The sequence below is a fragment of the Filicampus tigris genome, chromosome 10, assembly GCF_054856515.1.
Source record: "Filicampus tigris isolate MCC_2025a chromosome 10, RoL_Ftig_1.0, whole genome shotgun sequence".
Taxonomy (NCBI): Eukaryota; Metazoa; Chordata; class Actinopteri; order Syngnathiformes; family Syngnathidae; genus Filicampus; species Filicampus tigris.
Window position 1 is genome coordinate 12,521,411 of NC_141226.1, and position 13,435 is coordinate 12,534,845.

Consider the following 13,435-nt stretch of genomic DNA (forward strand, 5'->3'; position numbering starts at 1 on the left):
TGACACCTGTGGTCTAGTTAAGGCAGGGATGGGCATGCGGCCCTCGTCCACACGCGGAGTGGCCCTCAATTAATTTTTGAAGATAAAAATGTTTGCTGCTGCTGAGCCATTGAAAGATGCAATCCCGGTTTTACCCACAAGGTGGCAGACATCACTCACCAGTGCCTCCAAGCATGACGCTATAACTGTGACGAAGAGCTTGACATGGCCGCCACAATGCGATCTCGAAAGTACATAAACAACATTTTTTTTCCACAGCGTTGACAGTTCGGTTAAAGTGCATGAAAATTTAGTAAACCTGTGCCCTGCGAAAACATGGATATATTCCAACGCTTCATGGTGTTTCAAACGCGTATGGTGACTTTTAATTGGACAAGCAGTCGTTCTGACGAGGATGCCAACTTTACTGCACTAGTCACACAGGTGAGTGAGCCAGCCCATTGATTCGGGGATTTGAATCACATGCAGTAAAACGTATTGTAGTTTAATATTCAATTGTTTTGAGTAGCTTGATTTTGTGAAAACAAATGTTGGTTTGCTGTTCAGCAGTTTTGTTGCATCCTTGAATGGGGAACGTTTATTCAAGACAGCACTTTGATGTATTTTTATGCGGTGGCTTGAATCACAGTATGTGGTTATTTTTATTTTGATAAGCATTGGGTCTTTTCTATATGCATTTGAAAATTAAAAAATATGAAATTATTCTTGTGTACACTGGTTCAATAAAAAACAACAACAACATTTTGTCCTTATTAAAATGACATTTTTATCATACACCTAGTTTGGAAGTGTGCGGTCCTATGTGGGCGCCCCAGTTGCGCTGATGAAAAATTGACACAATGACGAATACGGTATTCTAGGGATGTCCCAATCTCGATCACGTCATTTTCAGATGATCGGAATCGCAGGGAAAAGATCAGGTTTTGAAATGAATACTGACCACAATAAAAGGCCACTCTGAAAGGTTTATATTTTTTGTTGAGTGCATACAGTATTTCAGGAGGCTGTCGTGTCCCGCCGCCATCTGCTACGGATACCCGAAGTTAACAAACTTAGCGAACGTATTTCCTCCACATCATGACTACAGCATGTGTCACAAACGCCAGAACTGGGCATTTTACTAAAAATTGAGCGTCCGTTATTCATCATCTGTCTGCAGCGTCTGAATACAGTGGTACCTCTACTTACGAATGTCTCAACCGAAATAATTGCCTCTTGTTACAAAAGAAATTTCAGGATACGAAAGGTAAAAGTATGGTCTGCTACTGGCAGCTCCAGAGTTTCCTGAACGCAACATACTCATAGCTGCTCTGCCATTGGCTATTACCTAGCATCTTCCTGGCATCCCATTGGCTAAGAGCTCTACTGTATGTGTCTATGTGTGTAGATAGACAGGTAGATAGATATATATGTGATAGATATGTCTATGCAGCATCCTCGTCATTTGCCGATCGGGCCATGAGTTGTTCCGATAGTTTTACGTGAATTAGAAATGAGGAAAAGAAAAAAAGGAGAAAATCGTTTTTTTGTACATACAAACAAAGCAAGAGATAATACAAAAGTATGAAAAAGGGATGCGTTTGGTTGATCTCGCCAAACAATATGACCGTAATGTATCAACAGTCGCCACTATTAAATCAGTTCTTTACAAAACGCCAGGCAAAAACCACTTCTGAGGGAGAACATGAACCAAAGAAGACAAAAAGCGACGAGGACAGCAATTAAAAGGTAAGTGACCATCATGTTTATTCTTTACTCTACTATTTGTTTTATGCACAACTCTCATTTATTGCGCAATAATCTAATTGTAACATGTATTTTATTTGTTACATGTTTTGATGCATTTTTATGCTTTATAAAAGCATTTATGTCTGAATTTTGGGGGGCTTGGAACGGATTAGGACATTTACATGGAAAACGCGGAAAATACTTACAAAATTTTCTACTTAAGAAATTTCTTCCAGAACCAATTAATTTCATAAGTAGAGGTTCCACTGTACATGCATCTTCACGAGCCTACCAATGAAAAGAAGCACTCTATGAAAGTTGGTCCAAAGTAAAAAACAACTACACGCACACGCACGCACACGCACGCACACGCACGCACACGCACGCACACGCACACGCACGCACACACACGCGCACACACACTGAGGCACACCCTCACGGTGGCGCTGATGACACAGCCAAAACACTTAAATCACCCTAGGGTTACTTATTTGTCTTTAAAGAGGAGCCAACTGATGAAAGATGTCAATACGTATAAGCAATCGTCATCATCGTCGTCAATTAAAATTCCTGTTTGCCAATCATTGTGATCAAAACTATCATTGACTTAATGACCACAGTGTGCTCGTTTCAATCCACTTTATTGAAAGATTTAAGCCCTTAAAGCCCCTCCGTGTAATTAAATTTTATCGAAGGTGGTCTCGGGGGAGCGGAGATCAAACCGTGTGGTGGTGGTTGTGAGGAGGAGGAGGAGGAGGAGGAGGAGAAGAAAGTAAATGTTTGGGATCAATTTCACGCCTCTGTGACGAATAATTGTGGCGGATTGGAAACATTATGATGTGAAAGATAAGCCGAATTAAACTCGACAACCACGGCATTACTTGGCATGGGTGCCTGTTGTTGCTAAGAACAACTGATATAGATAGATAGATAGGTTCAAACAGGTTTTTGTGATAAAAAGAAAAGAGACCAAGTCAAATCACTTCTAAGTGTTTTCCATGTCGATCGGTCGGTCGACTGCGTGACTGACGGATGGACGGACAGGCAGCTTGGTCGATCTGTTGTTAGATAGATACAGTAGGTAGATGGGTGGACCGATAGATAGGATGCTAGGTGAGCGTTTTTTGTGAGAGGATGATATGACTATTTGTGTTTCTTCAAAGACACTATGCACAGATGGCGTTATCCACTGAGCCCATTGAAACTCTGTTGCTAACCAAAACAGCTAAAGAAGCAGAGTGGACCCTTGCAAAACTCGTGGTTCAGCACCTGCGGATTCACACATTCCTGTTTTTTTTTGTTTTTTTCCAATTTGTTTCAATAGTTTTTTAATTTTATTTATTTTTTAATAATTGCTGTTTTTTTTAACTTTCCTCATTTTGCATGGAAAATGCATATTGAATTTTTATCCGTGGCTCGTTCCACTGTACAAATATCCATCCATTATCTGATCTGCTAATCTTCACCAGGGTTGGCGGTTGTAGAAATATCTATGAAAACATATTTTTTGGGGACTATTTTAAAGATCAACAAACATCTCTGCGCTAAAAGCGCTCCACGTTATCGTCCGATCCGATATTGATATCGGATATCGGTCGGAAATTGATATCGATCGGAAATTGATAACCCAAAAAACAGTATCGGATTATATCTGTCTACATCCAAAATCTCCGATATTAGCACTCACGTTCAAGCAGTCCGTTCCAGACTCCATTCCTGCTTTTCTATCCAGCAATGTGTGCAGGGCACACATCTTTGAGGTTGAATTTTTGGAATAAATGGGTCATATTCTCTCATACCTATTGTTGCTGACTATTGTTCTTTTATTTGAATAGTATCACTTGATAATTCTTTTCATTTCATACTAAAAAATAAGTGAAAGCATGCATCATTCCTGCTGATATTGTATCGGACGTTATCAGTATCGAACAGTACTCTAGGCCACAAAATTGGTATCGTATCGGAAGTGAAAAAGTTGTATCAAGACACCCTTATTAAGCAATCTTATTACAGTAAGCTTTTCCCCGCCCCCCCAGCTGGCCCTCATTGCCATTGCGAGAGTGAAGATGAGCCTGAGCATGGACATACTGTACTGTAATGATATTCTTGAGGCGTGGGCCTCGTCGAGGCGGAGTCAGCAAAAGCGTCCGTCCGTGCTGACTCAAGCAGGCCCCCCAAGTCCCCCAGGCGCCCCCCCCTCCAGAGTCTCCCTGCCAGCTTCCGCGACGTTGTAGCTGCAAGTCAGCCAAAGTTGCTGGAATGCCAACGGAATAAAAAATGATTGAGTGCGTGCAGCGCTTTGACATTGTTTATCGTTGTTAGCCATGGCGGTTTTTAGCACTCCATTCTTTTAAAATCTACTTGTGGTTAGGGATTTACATGTAGTACAGAGCAGTGATTAAACTTGATGTAATATGAGTTACACCCCAGTTTCTTTTTATATGCTAATTGTGCTGGATGAATTCTGCCTAAAAACAACTGATGTGAGCAAATAAAATGTATTCGAATACTGTACTTATACGGATAGTTTAAGCTGCAACATCCCTAAACTGTAACATAACTTCCATTCAAAATACGGTATCAATGGGCATGATATTTAATACAGATCAGTCATTAAACTAGTATAAATTATTTTTTCTCATAACTCTTTGATGCAACCGACTTTTTGATTAATTTGCGGAGATGGGCGCCTATCCGTCATCGTCCCTCTGTCCTTATTCATAAAAATAATCGTCCTCTGACCATGTCCGTCCTCGACCTTTTAAAGCGTTTCCGTCCTTACATTTCGTCAGTCCGTCCGTGGTATTACGTGTGTTGAACCACTGGAGGGCCGACTATGCCTGCGAGTACAATGTTACTGCAGGAAATGCACATGAAAAAGAAAGGACTCTACAGTGTTGTGAAGGCTGGCGGCTCCGTGGTATCGCAGAAGAGAACAGTGGTCTTTCTTTTTAGAAGAAATCAACACAACACATCAGTCGGTACTTGACCCGGTTAGGGATAATTACAGGGACAGACAAAAACCCTCTCCTGTTCTTGCTTAGCCCGTCCTTTTTAAAAAAAAACTTGGGCGTCTGTCCGGGACGGACGCATTGACTGTTTCGTCTCTGTCTCGTCTCTTGTTTGTATTTGTATTTACACAACATTATTTCATTGATCTATATTAGTTAGCTGTGTAAAGAGTTTTTTTGTTGCATGAATAAATAGGACATGAATGCCATATTATGTTTCCTTTATTGACAAAATTTATTCATGGCCTTGGCTGAGGTCCCCGCTCCACCTCGTGTCTCATTTTGAGTTCCCTCTGCGTCGTTGTCTCCCTGTCATCAATTTTGACGTGACATTGACATCTGCAGGTTTGTGCCCGCGGGCCCTGACGTGTGCTGGCACGTGGATCGATTACAAAGGGCGTCAGGGGGCAGTCAGGATGGCATCTGAAGGAGCCGTGCAGCATTCGCGGTTAATGAATCGCTAGAACGCTCGACCGAACATTGATCACATACTTCAGCTGACGACAATCAATATGCTACTTCGTTTTCTTGGAGTTTATGTCTGCCGCTTGGCTCTTAATTTATTGAATGTCGGCTTAAGTGAAACTTTCTGTGATATAGAATATCTCACGTCATAAAAGCAGAGATGCATTAAAAATTCATGTATAGTTGAACAATGTGACCCATAGTTGAACCCGCATTGTATACATGTGTATGCTAAAACCTGCGGCACTTTAGTTACTAAATGTTGCTAAATGTCAATCAAAGTGACACAAGGAATTATGCAAAACAAATCAAGATACAGATCACAGAGAAAAAGTCAAGTGCTGCTTGATGGTTCTTGTTAATGCGGTTGTAGTTCTCTATTAACTCTTACCCTAACTGCGAAGCAAAAAAAGAAAAAACAAATCTAAACAATAGGCCTGTACAAACGTTGCAACCGTTAGTTTAGCTAGTTTGCTAGCGCCACGGATTGTAACTAGGCCCAAGTTAGCATTTTACGATAACGAGCTAACAACAGCATCGCGTTTGTTTAAGATAACACAAGTACACTGCTTACCGCGGAGAAGCCAAAATTACGATTGTAGATTTTTGATGTGTTGTTATGACCGCATACTTCTATTCATTAAAGAGCTTTAAACAGCATAGTACAAAGCATTACAGTTAATACTGTATGTCATGTCTTGTCATTTGTTAAGTCCTCAGTTTTTAGTCTTGTCTTTCATGTTGTCATTTTTGCTTTTGTTTTGTAGTAATGATTTGCTCTTGTTTAAGAAACTTTCATTTCTTGCCATTGTTTTTCCTCGTTGTAGTGACAGTCTCCACCTGTGGCCCATTCCCTGTGTTTGTGTTCCATTACGCCGTCCAATGTAGCCGTAGCGGGGCCAACGCTTTAATTCTGTCCAGCTAGAGATACTGCGGCAGTGCTATTGGGCCGGCCCGTGTGCGTCAATTTCGGATAAATACAAGTCCCAGAGGTCGGCTTGTCAAAATGTCTTGGGCTTGGAAAGATTCAGAGCAGCTGACTTTCAGCGAGGCCGACCCTTCAGGTGAGTGAAGGGTAATTTTCGGCTAGGCGGTGAAGGGAGCACCCTTGTCCGAGGTGGACATCGGGGGGAAAAAGTAAGTCAAGCTAACACTTATTACGTAATCGATAACGACCTATGAGCAATTAAGCTTACGAAAAAGTCTCTCGGAAAGCAATGTGTTGGAGTACCTTGGTGACAGAAACTGCACCTTAACTGTGCGTAGGCTGCTCATTTCTTGTTCTTTTAAGTTAGCCGTGGAAAGGTTAATCGTTTTGTGAGGTTGAAGCAGGGGCGGAGCCAGAACGTGGCTAATGGGTGGGCCTGAATATTTCTCTCACTTTGGACAATCCTCCTGTCCCGACACATCGTATATTCAAATAAAATGACAAACCGAATGATATGAAGTTCAGATCTTCCTTAGACAACCACAATTATGCCATTCTTAATATTCAATAAAATTAAAAAAACAAATAATTTCATAATTTACAAAAAAAAAAAGTCTATATTTTTTCATTTCTCTATGGGTGGGCAGTCTGTCAATCTGGGTGGGCCTGCGCACACCTAGGGCCACCCATGGCTCCGCCCCTGGGTTGAAGTGGGCCTAAGTAGAGATGTCCACATACATATTAGGGCCGATTGATCCCTCTTATTTTGACAATATTAGCAACGTCTTTACAATGGTTTTGAATGGACAAATTGTGATCACTCCCTCACGTGACTCCCACCAAGACATGGAGGGAGGAAAGCGGGGTGTGGCCATATTGCTCATTACCAGGGGGCGTTATTCAAGGCGTCCATTTTGTATTGAATTTTGCAAAACAAATTGATAAAATTGAAAATTCAAGCTAAAACCATTGTCTTGATGAAAAAAAAATTACATAAACTGAGCTTGTTATTGAAAAATGGACTGTCCTGGCTGGATGATCCCAGATTGTTTTTGGTGGTGAATTTTAGTTCTGACATCATTTTAACATAGACCTATATAAGTGCCAATGTTCAGCCCACTCAAGCATCCCTTTAATGAACTAAAAACAGCAAAGCCATATTTTATAATGTATGCAAGTAATTTGCTTACCTCAGAGCTTACACAAGTGTGTCTGCATGTAATGCTTGACTGATTCACATGACTATGCTGATGACCCCATAGCTTTATACCTTAATGAATTACAAACAACATAGCATTATCTTACAAATAATACAATCACGTTGCTCCCGTTTGAGCAGACAAAAACGTACCTGTATGTTTTTAGGGATACAAATGACTAGGATGTCTGTTGATTTTCGACAAAATGACTTTGTGGACGATTGCGTAACTTTACCCAATAACAAACTAACACTGCATAACGTTACAGATAACACAAGCGCATTGCCGATCTCATACAACAGCATTTTTACATGCCTGAATGCATGTTTTAGTTGAGAAAAGGAGCAAAAGCAGAGTTGCTGTTGTTGTTGTTTGGGCGATTTGTGCTTCCCATTAGTATCTCTTGGCTTTTGCTTTTGGGAAATAAGCTAAATTTACCACCGGATCTCCCGGCCATAACTCAGTGCCAGCTACGGCGGACATTTACTGTGGCAAGCATCTTCCCAGCAAGCATTGCAGGGTCGTTTTAAGATGTCAAACACCACAAATCTAACTGGAGTGGAGGAGGAAAAAAAAAAAAAAAAAAAATCAATATTTTACAACCCCGACTGAACATTTATCAGCGTATTGGCAAAACAACATTACACAAGTTATAAGTTATGCCTTTTTTGCCAGCAGCTACAGACAATAGAATACATTGACGTCATCACGGTTACCGCCGTCAAGACACAATGAGAGAAAAGGTTTTGAAATATCATGTTGCAATTATTCTCCTTCCAAGGCTATTTTTCTCCCTTGATAAAATTGTAAAAGCTTTTATTTATTAGTTAGAATGTTTATGCATGAAAAAGGCAGAAGCAGCAGTGGCCCACCGGCACATGTTATGAATTTCATTATTTTACTTTACGTTAAAATATAAAACAAGTTTGTAATGATATTTGTTTTTGTTGTCATCTTCTATTCTTTGTGTATCATAAACAGGGACTTCATATTGTAACTATTCATATGAGATCACAACAAGAACAACAAAGAGTTTATCAAGAGGCCCAGAAAGTGTTGTTTCTTGGATGTGAGCTTGCAATTATTCATATCTCATGCATTCAAATTCACATCGTTTCAAAGGAGCAAAAAGGGGCCTTTGATCAAGTTTGAAATCTTCCAGTCTCCAGGGCCATGTTTTTTTGATTCATTTTATTTCTTCACATAGAAGATACCCTGTAGAAGATAATCACTTGGCAACAGAACGCCTTTAAATGAAAAACAAATCAAATGGAATCTTTTAAATGCTAGATTAACCCTACAACATTAACGTTAAGATTAGTTACACCATCACTAACGTCGGGATAACAATATCCTGGATAAAATACAGTTTTCATCAATTTATGTCAAAGTACAGCACTGTATGCCAAATTGGAAGTTTTCTTCTATAATTTCCCAATACAAAATTGCACCAAAATGTGTGGGTGAAAATCACCGGATATTATTGTTATACTGTTAAAAACATGACACACTTTTTCGCACATACTTGTTGTCTTACATTCACGTATTAAACGACACCATTTCAATCAATGTGCTCATCTGCCTCAGGGCCAGGGTTGAACTTATAATTACAAGTTTTTGGAACCAATGGCTGACTGTGTCTTCTGTTTTCACTTGCTGGTACAATTGAACCTAATGGCTCAAAGGTATAAAATTTAAAGTATAATTTACATTTTCTGGGGGTGAAAATGCTTCAAAACTTAAACATGCGACTCCAAAAGTGTGTTGTGAAAGCTCTCAAGTTCCGTTCCCAAAAACAAAATAATACATGATAAATGCAGACTCTGGATGACTATTCGGTCCCTCAAAAATCAATCAATTAATTCTGATTAAGTTTCCGTTTGTGGAATATAAGTTAAGCAACAAAATGCACTCGTTTTAGCCATCTCTGGGGGCGGCCATTTTGTCTTTTGTCGACTGAATATGACATCACAACTGCTCACAACGACCAATCACAGCTGACCTGTTTTCTGAATCTGAGCCGTGATTGGTCGTTGTGAGCAGTTGTGATGTCATTTTCAGTCGACAGAAGACAAAATGGCCACCCCCTGAGATGGCTAAAAACGAGTGGATTAACACTTATTCCACAAACGCAAAATTTATCAGAATGCCCTGTTTCAACTAGTGGGCTTGCATAGAACAAATTCTTGAAAAAAGAAATGTTTGCGTTGACTTCCCTTTAAGTAAATGCCACATTTGGAGTAACAAGTTCATTCATATTGTACAATGCAAATCCGCCAGTATTAAAAGTTCGGGGACAGTGTTAAAAACAGAATGTCGGTGTTGCATTCACACCACTCAGTAATAAAATAGCCTGTGTATCCTCAGATCTGATGTAACACTGATAACGTTGTTAAAATGAGGTGTCACCTGCTGTATTCAACCCTGATTGATGTTTATTTAAAACTGAAACCACGCCCTTACGTAATAATTTGAAGTTCACTTAGGGCTGCTCGATTATGAAAATGTATTTTTAGGTACAAAGCAAGAAAATGTTTAAACAAAAAATATAAAGATAAATAAATGTAAGTAAGTTCCTTTTTTACCAACCAAAATTGATCAAATTAGTTATTATATGTATTTTTTTTTAAAGGTGTGTGCATTGGATATAAATGAATATTTTTTATGTTTTTTTATGATTATTACAATTTTGTAATCGTGGAGCGTAATACTGGTAATTGTAATTGAATTTCGATTAATTGCACAGCCCTAAATTCACTTGTTAGGGTCGAAACAATTTCATTCTGCATCATTTCCCTCCTCGCTTTCAAGACGGAATCTAACTTCCCTAAATTAGGCAAAACTCGTATGAAAAAAATATTTTGTATCATAACTTGGTTTCCACTTGTGTTTTCTGGTTCATATTGTTCAAAACAGATAACATTAATGAGCCGGTAGTTAAGATTCCAAATCATGTTAGTAGAGGTGATGTGTCTATAAAGTATAGGTTTGTGCCACTCACATTGGCCACGTGGCCAATCGTAGTTGTATTTTCTGTGGAGTCATGTGGTCACAGCTACACAGCCAATCGGGTTCATTTACACAAAGCGGAGCTCAGTTTTTCGTTTGGTGGGGTGTCGCCGTCATTTTTTTTGTTTTCGCCATCGTCCGATTCATTCACCTGCGACCACATCGCTCGGTGTGTGGCGGACCTCCGTCCAAAGCACAATCTTTCAAGGTGATTCTATTGCTGACTTTAAAATGAGAGCAAAAAAAACATGAAAAGCAAACTAACCAAGACTCAGGTGGGGAGCTAGATGATTCATACGCCTTGCACCACAGCTTTTTAAAATTCACAACACATTTAGTGAAGGTCAAGTGCTCAGAACAACAGAGACGAGCTGACTTTTGTCTCACGCGTTTGTGTATGTGTGTGAAAAAAGTAATTGTGTTTGTATTTTTCTATCCCTACTGCAAGTGAAGAACCCTGAGTAGCGTGTGTGTGTGGGTGTGTGTGTGTGTGTGTGTGTGTGTGTGTGTGTGTTTGCCTCCACTCACAGCGGGACGGCTCCAGTGCGAAGCGGCCTCGAGGTACATACTAATCATATATGTAAGTGTAGTTCTTGAGCACGTTTCCACAGTAACGGAAATGTGCGGCTCAATAATACATGCAGCACTTGATCCGTTTTTAGGTGGACCGATCAAAAGATTCTTCACTTGTAAAATGGAGATTAAAAGCAACTTCGCTATGGATTTTCTTTTCTTTTGGCCACTAACCAAAGTCCATACAGTAGCTTGCTTCTGTTCTGTAGAGTGGTGCCTTGAGATACAGCTGTAAACACAAAGTATTGTGAAATACAGAAATGTGCAAAGGATATCATTTTGAGTGAGAGAAAAAGGATATTAAAAAAGAAAACATGCTAGAGACTTTTTTCGTTACTACTTATTCCAAAAACACAGAACATACAAACAATTGACAGGACCCAGGAAATCGAAATGGATTTTCGATTAATGAATTCTTGAAAATGGGTTGTTCAAAACGAAAAATGGATTCTGAAATCGCGTTATCACCTAATCTAATTTTGGTATTAATCTAGATCAAAACCTCATTTTGTGTTGTTCAAAATTTTTATAGCAGGATCCGGAAAAAAATCTGGATTATTCTGCATTTTGTGGTTTCAGGGTGAATTTCATGAATGAATTGTGATTCAAATTCAAATCTAAATAACATTTATCTGGCGGTAGATTGCTCATTATTTATTTATTTATTTATTCAAAACCTGAGTAGGTGCAGCCAGGATGGACCAATATTAACTCAGGCATTAAAATATTAACTCAGTCATGAAATCCTCATTTGAAACTGAAACTGTGTTTTACAACCCTAATCTGAAAATGTATTTCTGTCTTTAATCCGTAATTTAAAACGGTAAACCTATCTTGAAACCCCAACCCGGGCTAGAAACCCTAATTTACAATCCAAACCTGGTTTAAAACACCAACCTAGTCTTAAAGTGGAAGACAACACAAACATATTTTTTTCAAGAATATGTTCTATGCAAGCCCACAAGTTGAGACAAGGCATTCTGATAAATATTGCCTTTGTGGAATAAGAGTTAATCCACCCCTTTTTAGTCTTCTCTGGGGGCGGCCATTTTGTCACTTCTGTCGACTGAAAATGACATCACAGTTGCTCATGGCTCAGGTAACAACCAATCACGGCTGACCTGTTTTCTGAAGCTGAGCCGTGATTGTCGTTACCTGGGTCCTGAGCAGTTGTGATGTCATTTTCAGTCTACAGAAGGGACAAAATGGCCGCCCCGTGAGATGGCCAAAAAGGGGTGGATTTTGCTGCTTAACTCATATTCCACAAACACAATATTAATCAGAATGCCGTGTTAGCGGGCCTGCTGGGAACATCCATCCATTATCCCTACCGCTTATCCTCATATTCTTGAAAAAAATATGTTTGGGTTGATTTCCACTTTAAAACCCCAATTTCAAAGCCTAATTTGAAATTGTAACTCCAGTTTGAATTTCTACTTTTAAACCCTGACACTGGCTTGCCACCCTAAAAAAAAGTAATTATAGGCTTGGAGCCTTATTTGAAACCCAAAACTTTGTTTAGAACCCTATCCCTGACCATAAACCCCTCGGTACCAGACCGAATCCTTCGAAAATCCAAATAAATTGACTATATACCACCCCTACCTGGTGTGTACAGTAATCATGAGTTGTGTTGGCTTCCTTTCTCAGGGTGGTTCTGTGCTTTTTCCAAATGTTCGCGCGTGAGATGACCGACTTGGCGCCGGAAGGCAGAGGCGCAGTCAGACAGATGCTCCGCAGATGTCAAGAGCACGACGTGTGCGCCGGGAACTCACTTTTTGTTTAACGGGCTGCTGAAGACGTGCCTCGCAGCGGATGCCAGTCAACACGCCGCGCTGCCCAATGCGGGCGCGTGTGCGCCTCATTGCCGCCAAGGCCTGCATCACCTTTGCAACTCAGCAAAATGTAAACTTTCTTGGCAACTTTCTCTTAACAGCTGTAAAACGTTGCAACAAATACATACACAAGTAACTGTAAACATTATTTCAGTTGCAGTGGTACTCCTTGACTAAGGAGTCTGACTTTTCCGCTGCCGTCGATTTTTTTGTTTTTGTTTTTTTTTGGGGGAATTTTATTATTATTATTTTTATTTAGTGTTGCAAGTCAAAATCTGAATGACAAATGAGTTCAGATGCGCCTCCGCTCTCCTGAAGTGAAAAAGAAAAATCATTGAAGCACTGACAGCCATTTATTCAGTGGGACAGAGCCAAACACCCAAATAGAGAATCAAAACACTCACAATATATTCGAGTACTACATTGACCACAATCGTAAGTCAAAACAATCATAAATCAAATCCTTTTTTCCATTCAAATGAATGTGAATGACATTAATCCGCTCCAGCCTTTCCCCAAAACACAATTGTTGTCTCAGCCCCTCACAAGGATAAAGAAAATATGACTCGGTGCTGTTATATTGAATGTCTAAATGTATTGCTGCATATTTTATGTTCAAATAGCAGTTGATTAAAGGTTTAGGATATATATGATATGATTCCTGCGATGTGTTAGCATTAGCGTTAA

The 13,435-nt window shown here is 39.7% G+C and overlaps 1 long non-coding RNA gene across 3 annotated transcripts; it reads left to right on the forward strand.

The window, feature by feature from the left end:
- The first annotated feature begins 223 nt into the window (after positions 1-223).
- On the forward strand, positions 224-13,435 carry LOC147140855 (uncharacterized). Of its 3 annotated transcripts, none has more exons than XR_015088399.1 (4): positions 224-423; positions 1,660-1,728; positions 10,871-10,901; positions 12,564-13,435. It is a non-coding gene; the product is annotated as an uncharacterized LOC147140855 (long non-coding RNA). The 3 variants fall into 3 exon arrangements; XR_015088401.1 differs by lacking the exon at positions 12,564-13,435 and adding an exon at positions 11,003-11,136 and having other exon boundaries at positions 10,871-10,920; XR_015088400.1 differs by lacking the exon at positions 10,871-10,901.